General features: G+C 39.7%; 1 protein-coding gene across 8 annotated transcripts in view; it reads right to left on the reverse strand.

Annotated features, from left to right (window-relative positions):
• The window catches only part of EYA1 (EYA transcriptional coactivator and phosphatase 1), a 339,152-nt gene that overhangs the window by 216,241 nt on the left and 114,537 nt on the right, over positions 1-8,374 (reverse strand). Inside the window, exon 1 of one of the 8 annotated variants that reach the window (XM_019527793.1) lies at positions 6,965-7,094. The exons of the other annotated variants lie outside the window; for them this stretch is intronic. The gene's annotated coding sequence lies outside the window, so the exon portion shown is untranslated. Of the gene's footprint in view, positions 1-6,964; positions 7,095-8,374 lie in introns of those variants that run through there. 8 annotated transcript variants of the gene reach the window in all.

An 8,374-nucleotide genomic window follows, 5' to 3' on the forward strand; every position in this document is an offset into this window, starting at 1 on the left:
GTTTTTTTATATACAAGTCCTTATGGTCTGCCATTTCAGAGGACAAGTACCTTCGTAGGCTATTAAATAGCAGATATTAAAAGCTCAGAAAGAAAGATTGCAATTTACCTTGTCAATAATTCACAAATTAAACTGTCCCCAAGTAGATCTTGATATGATGCATTATGCTTTCCATAAGTTGGGTTGACGTGACAGATTCTAATGGTTTATATAATAACAATGATTCATGAACTATGGAAAAAAATAAAGGTCTCGATGCCTACACTGTGCTCAGGCATAGCAGAGAGGGGCAGCAGCCACAAAGCCCCCAAGTTGGTTTCCTGTTCCTTGGCTGCAGAACTTAATCAGCAGGGAAGCTATGTCAGCTACTATCAAGGGCATAATTAGCAAGATAATAGGTGCAGGGCAGTTTGGCTCCACCACACCCTATTCCTCCAAATCCCTCCTAAATCAGGCTAGTCAGATCAGCAGTTAGAGAAAGTGTTAGCTCTAGCAGCATTAGCTCAGTGTAGTTTTCTTCTGTGTGCCAGGATTTTGCAGACCAAAGCCAGGTCTATATGGTCTAAATGGTAAATTTACTTAGCCTGGTAGCTCTGCTGCTGTGTGCAGACTGCCTCCTAAACAGAAAAGTGCATAATTGTGTTCTCACAGTGCTTTTGGCAGACTTATTAACACTGATGAATGATGGTGCCAGTTGGTCTGCCAGTGGTACCTGGAAAAGAGCTACACTGCTTCCACTTTACGAGGCAGCCCACACCAAAGAGCACATGCCTGATGATGAAATTACACTTTGTGTAGACATGGCCCAGATGCCTTGCTACTTTAAGACACTATGTAAGCAGTGCAAAGTCAATTTGGTAGATTGGAGAATCCACTTTTAAAGGCAGACAAATATGAAACAGAGTCAAGATTGCTAGCCTCACTTCTGAATCAGCTTGGTTAAACCCTAACCACCATAGTCCAAAGACTGGATTGATCGCTTCAATGCTCCACAGAGGTGGTTAGCCATGTTTGTCTTAAGTCACACAGAAAGTAGAGCAAGTTGGCAGTCTTTTTCAATACTCCAGTATTATTTCTATTTCAGTGCAGCTCCACTGTAAAACTGCAGTTCAACAGAAACAAATATTTCCTCTGTTTGGATGGAAACATACCACACTTAAACTAAGAGTGATATGCTTTAGAATCCAAGACATTATAGTGATTAGCACTTTATACATATCCTATATAAGCTTAAATTATTGTTAACATCATTGGTGTGAGACTGGTAAGAATACTATTCATCATGCTTATTTTATAGATTTAGAATATAAGACATAGTGGGTGCATCTACATGTATGCTTTACTGTGGAGTAGGCCAATTAGCTCCACACTAAAGCATCACCACCTACACATGCACTGGTATTAGGGTGCAGTAAACTAATTAACTCTACTGTAGGATAGCACTGTCAGGGATAGTATGTTTGGGGACAATACTATCCTATGTGGGAGTACTTTACTGCACAAAAATGCATGCGTAGACAGTGACGGGAATGTAAATTACTCCCAGTCAGCCCAGTGAGCCAGAGCCTGCTCTGCCCCAGCTTAAATTGCTGCAGTCCCAGGAACACATGTAGAAGTTGTGCCTGAGAGCAACTGACTCCAGCTTGAACGGCTCTGGAATTTACTGTGTTGCATTAACTGAACATGTAGATGCACCCAGTATTTATGTCTGCATAGACTCCCTCGAACCTAGGTGTGCTACTAACAAAATGAATCCTATACCATCTTCCTGCTCACCAAACTGGAAATTAGGCAGATTAGATGATTTGGAAGCAGCCCCCCAAAAGATCTGAATGCCTTCCTCAACTCTGCTTTCTGACCCCTCTAAGACAGAGAGTTCTCGGCACACCCTGGACCACTCTGAGCCATTTATTTTGCCTAACCACCAGTCTCCAGTGCACCCAAACAGGAACAAGGAGTGCAGGTTTATTTTGTCAGCACCAGAACAGTGGTTGGGAGAGAGGCTGGTAAACATATTTAGTGAGCTTCGCAGTAGAGCCAGAATTAGAAATTCAGAGTTGCTTTCATAGAAACAGATCACCTAAAGCAGCACTGAATCTTCCAAACAGCAAATCAAAATAGATAGTGAGTTGCAATGAAAATCTTAAACCCCCAGATTTGATTTGATTTGTATTTACAGTGATAGAGTATAAATGCATAAATGTGGTAGTATTCCTTCTGGCTGAAAAGTCAGACATGTATCACCAAAAAGAATAAACACAATAGAAAAGATAAAACTGTAGTGCTGCAAACTACAAAAATGTTTTCCTTTGTATCAAGTACATTTTGTAACACTTAATCACTTGCTAAAATAATGCCTCATTCATATTAAGAGCACAAATGAGTCACTTATTTAACACCAGTGCTACTAATTATTCAGAAAGGATCAAAAGAAATATGAGAGCGTACCAATATTTAAACTGAATACCAATACTGAAACCAGTAGCACAGGGGCACAGCGAGGGGCCTGAGGTGCATGGGCAGGGGAGACTTCTGGTTACCACACAAGGGGCACATTTACATGAGACACTTAACTGGGGAGTTGCCTTGTTAGCTCTGCAGTAAAACTTCACCATCTACACAAGCAGTGCTATTAGGCTGGAGTGACCTAATTAACTCTGCCATAGAATAGAACTGCCCAACACAAGTACTGTTCTACAGCATTCTGCTGTAATGCACATGTAGACAGTAACTAAAGCTGGCTAGGGCAAAAGGGTGCTACAGCACAGGGCTGCCTGCTGGCTAGCCCTTTACTGTAGCCCCAGCCAGCCCTTCCACAGTACATCGAGTCAGGCAGGAGCATCCCTGGGCTGGCAGGGTGACCCCCCCAGGCCTTCTGCAAGCCAGCAATGCACCACTCCATCTCAATTTGCTGCAGTCCCAGGTGCACGCGTAAATGCTGTGCCCGGAAGCAATAAACTCCAGCATGAACTGTGCCAGAGTTTATTGCATCGAATTAATTTCATGTGTAGATGCACCCAACAGTGACCACACTGCTGCTGGCAGTAACCCCTTTCTTCTCCCCAAGTCAGCACTTGGGGCAGTTGCCCTATTTGCCCACCCTAGTTATACCACCAACAAACCCAAATAAAGCATAAAGACTTCTTGAAAAAGATATATGCTGTTCTTGTCCTCTGTCCTCAGAGATGGTCCAGTTACCTCTAGTTGAAAAGAAGGCTTCCCATTAAAGTTTACAAAGAGCATCTGTTTTCCATTTGAGGTGCATTCAACTGTTCATTAAAAAGTGTCCTCCCTGGTCATTTTAGATTTTTTTTTTTCTGTTTCACAATGGCTTATCTTTCTATGGCTACTCCACCACGTTACTTTAAAATAATCACAGTCATTGTAGCATTTTCTTTGAAAAATTAACAATTTTTTAAATCCAATTTCTGAACCAAGTGTAGGAACAGTCTCTGCAGTTCACCTTTTCCATACTTCCTAGGGGTGTTTATTTATGTAGGCTTCACTTAACCTGAATACTAATAAATTTAAAGAAGTGAAACAAGAGGCCATCATACTGTCTGCAGGGAGGCCTACGAAAACTCTAAGCTCGATTGTGAGTTATTAGTATTAGCACCTTTGGTGGCAGTATTTGGTTACTTTCCACAGAAAGCCAGATCAGGTCAGAACAGATGAGTAAGAAACTAATATCACTACAGGTTCTCTCTGAATACATGATTTATCCTTCAGTGTCAAACTTACACTCTACAACTGGTCTCTTTAGATTTGAATTGTAATGCTTTGCAAAGATACTAAGAGGGAAATTTATTTTACAAAGAACAAATAAGTGAAATTCAACTTGTACCTTCTTTAAATACATGAAATTATTTAATGGTTATGGATTTGTTGTGGGAAGGGGGCAGCAGTTTTTCATTATATAAAAATATCTGTGTAATGGTGTAACCAATCGTGGTTCAAACAAAATGTTAAAGATTAAAGGCTGAAAGGTGCTGAGCATTTTGGCTCTGGTCCAGACAAGCACTTAAAACACATGCTTAGCTTTAAGCTGAAGTCAACTGAACTATCCATGCTTAAAATGAAGCACATGCGTAAATCCTTGGCAGGATCAGGACCAGCGTACTCAGCTGCCAAAACTCATACCAGGCAAGCCCGATACAAAGAGCCAGCCGGGACTTCATCCTTGTTTTTTCCATTGATACAGAAAATTTGAGGATTGTTTTTTCAATGCAGTAGCAGAAAAGGTGTCCATGAAAATAGCTTTGCTGTCAGCCACTATGGCAGGGACTAGAAGCATGCTGAGTGCCACTGTACATGCAAGTGCACCGAGTGTTTGCTTAATCCTTTTCATGCAGGGGCAGGCAATTATTTTGGGTGGAGGGCCACTTACTGAGTTTTGGCAAGCCGTCAAGGGCCACATGACAGGCAGCCAGGGGCAGATAAATAGGAATTTTCTAAATTTTTAGGAGCCTCATGGGCCAGATAGGATGGCCTGGCAGGCTGTATTTGGCCCATGGGCCGCATTTTGCCTACCCCTGTTTTAGTGTGTATGCTGATGCACGGGCTGCCTGGATTAGTCATACTTTTCTGTGTACTAGCCTACGGGCATCAGACTACTGGCTTGCAGCCTGTATGTAGCCTGCAGAGCCATTTCCTCTGACTCACAGGTTCCAAGTGGGCCCAGGAATTTGGGTGGGATGAGTGAGGGGAGGTGTCTGCCTCAGAATTTGGGGCTACAGAGCTCCAATATGGGGACAGCTTTTGGTAGCAAGACAGCAGGCACTGACTGGCGAAACAGCGCCATTTGCCCTGCTGTCACTCCTGCTGCTGCTGGGTTTGTATCTGGCCTGCAAAGAGGCCCACAGTCTGGATCCAACCCACAAGATGCCCCACAGTCCAGATCTGGGCTGAGGGCAACAGTGATACCCCTATACTAACAAAAAGGCAGGCAAGCACAGAAGGGGTGACCCAGGGTAATGTGGTGGTAAGAGGAAACTATTTTTAGATGCATGGCTGGGAGCAAGTGGGGAGAAGAGAATCTTTTCCAGTTTTCCCACAACTCCCTGACTTTGGTCTGTCTCCTGAATACTCAGGCCTTTCTGACTTTACGTTTCTATAAAACCACAACAAAGTCACAGGAGTTGAGCTGAGCTGTCAAAGATAAGTCTATAATTTCATCCTTCTTTACTTTCAGCAACCTGCACATACCCTTAAAAATGAAGACCTATATTCACTGAATGCCTCCCTAGGAACTGTTATTTGTAATAATTTACTTCTGTTCACAGCAATCTGAGTTTCACTGTTAAATTAAGTAAATAATAATATGCAATGCTTAGGTCAGTTTTCTTAAGTTTCAAGGAAGGCAACAGATGTTGTAGATACTGAGCACCTCACAGGATTGGGCCTTGCACAAACACTTAGAAATATTATCATCCTTCCCCCTCAAAAATATCTCCCTACAGAGTCATTATGGAATGGAACCTAACTGCTAAAAATGCTTATTTAGACAAACAGCATGGCAATTTATTTTAGAATTAGTCCTTGAAAGGCAAATATCTTATACATTTTGCCATAAGCCAAATATTTAATTTCTGATTTATGTGTGTTCCATTAATAATATGCCGCTTCACTACCTAAACAGCACCATTTACTACAAACAGAAGAATAATTTGTTTATCCATATAATCAGCAGAGAGGCAGCACACAATAAAAGAAAGCATTCTAGTTTTAAAATGAATAAAAATTGATTGTGTCCCTATAAAAACTAAATTGGCAGAGTGTTAATTGCATTTCACATAAACATCTGTAGCAGTCGGTGACTCGTTACTGTGCTGTAATGCAATACAGGACACTTAGGAATAAATGCATCCTCCAGATGAGTTCATAGAGATTTTCTAAAAGCGCCTGATGAGATTGTAAAAATCTGATTAGTCAGAACTGCTAATGACACTTAAAACAAAGGGAAATCTTTAAATAAAATTATTTTGCTCTCCTTCTCTCTTGACAAATTATATGCAAATTAGCCTTGATTGAAAAATGTCTGCCTTGAAGGTAAATTCATACTAATGAAGAAAAGGTCATCAGACTTCAACAAGAATATCTGCTTATGAAAATCCGGGGGTTCTTTTAAATTTCTTAGACGTTATTCTTCTTGCATACAACAGCTTGCTAGAGTGAGCAAATGCACATATCGTTATTATTGTTTTTTTGGCCTAGTAGTACAGAGGAGGCACTAGGCACTGGACACACACAAAAACCGCTGTAGTATCTTGCCCTAAAAAAGCTTATAACCAAAAAGGCAGTACTCTGAAGATATAAGTGCCCATGTTGGTGTATATGCTGCAAGCAGACCCACTGACTTCAACCAGGTATCTGTCAAAGTTTAAGCGTATACATGTACAGGATTGGGGCCTAAGGCAACATTTAAAGGGCAAGAAAGAGGAATACAATAAAAATATATAAATCTACGTGCATCATCCCCTCAAGAAATTAAAACTTACAGTTATAATCAACAGATTTTTTTCATAAAAGCAAGCAATAAAAAAACAAAAAGAGTTTGATTAAATTACAAGTTCAAATGATTAGGAACAAACAGCACAAACTTTCTAAGCCTTTAAAATGCAGATGGCAGAATCGGGAGGAACTTTTTTCTTTGTTGCTCAGCTCTCAGGCTTGTATGCTTTGAGTATGTATTTCAAACATATTCTTGTATTCTAGGGAATTGCTCATGTCATTTTATAAGGTGAAATTCTGTACTCACAATCCAAATGAGCATCCTTGGTTAAACAGAAAGCCAGAGCTATCTGCAGAGAGATGCTGGGGCCACTGGCTCCCATCTCTGCCTAACTGTTACAGTGTCTCTTCTATGGATTGTGCTGGTTGCATCCTCTATAAAGACCTTCATAAAAAGGTGCTAACCCCAAGAGAAGGGGCTTTCCAGAAAATGTACTAGCTAAAGCAGTATTACCTTTTCTCATTGAGTTGTTTTCTGGCTGTTAATGGGATGATACAGGCGAAGACAGAAAGTACTGAAGCTCTCAAAAGTAATAAAGCCTTGCTCCTGATATATCAACTGTTATCTTCAGTTAAATTGTTAATTTGAAAGCATACTAGAAGATATGAAGATGTCTGTTTACTTCAGTCACCCCATGACTTTTACACATTTATCCCAAACAAGGACAGTGAATTTTGTCACATAACCTGTGTTTAAGAAAGATCTACTCATTTAAGATGTGCAACAGAGAAATAATAATTTCCCCTTTCTCCAAAATCAGTGAATGGAGAATCCTTTTCACCTGAATACAACTCCCAAGCAGTCACTATCCACATGACAAAATTTTCCTATATCCATGTGTGGATGGGTACATTGCATCCTCTGCCACAAAGCAATAAATCCATCCAAAAGTTTATGCAGTTTGACCATCTGGTAATTTTGGGTACAATGACAAAAACCAAAACACTGTCCCTGTATGAAAACTTGAAGTTAGAAATATTTTAAGGTTCAACCTTTTCTTTCAATATATATAGAGAGAAAATAACTCTGCACTTTTTTGGGGGAGAGGTTGTTTGTTTTGTTTTGTTTTGCTTTGCTTTGCTTGCTTGTTATTCCTCCCAAAGGAAACAGGAAAAAAAAGATTGTTGTTTCTCAGCATACACTTAGTTTGGAATATAATACTTTGATCTAATACACAGAAGTATTTCCAAATTTCAACACTTACAGAAATGAAAATAAATAATGCCATTCTAAATTAAAAGCTTTTTCTAGTTTTATTGATAATAGATCATTCCTTTTCATTGAAAACTGGTTCTACATACAAAACGTGAAATAATCGTCCGAGATGATTTTCTGTATCAGGTCTGATACGAATCCTGGTTTGGGGGCATTATTAAATTAAATTGCCTGTTCCAGCCTATTAGTCAGTAATGTAGATAACCTTTAAAGAAAAATATGAATTCAGAAGGTATGTTGGTCTCTATGGGGAGCACCCTTCAAGTGATTTATTTTAGGTCTATCATTTTAGCTTCTCAGAGTTATGTCATTTATTTGGGGTAAAAGCACAATTGAACATTTTCAGCCAAGATTCTCCAAACTGACCAACCGAGTGCTTCCATATATGCTTGTTCACAATCTACCGGGGGTTAATGTGTACCAAAAGTACAGATGATTTCTAAGGATATTCACAATGTCTTCTTTACTAATCGGGTTATCAAGTGTAGTTGTTTTTTTCACTCATTTATAATGGGAACTTTTACATTAAATGGTATTACTGTTTTTGGATTCGTTCTTTTTGAATGTACACAGCATTTCATTTAAAAGGTGAAATTAATTGTTTCTCAGTCGTATTTAACTGAATCATCATCATCATTTCCTATGGCG

This window comes from Gavialis gangeticus, unplaced genomic scaffold, assembly GCF_001723915.1.
Source record: "Gavialis gangeticus isolate Ggan-Ray unplaced genomic scaffold, GavGan_comp1, whole genome shotgun sequence".
In the NCBI taxonomy this organism is placed as follows: Eukaryota; Metazoa; Chordata; order Crocodylia; family Gavialidae; genus Gavialis; species Gavialis gangeticus.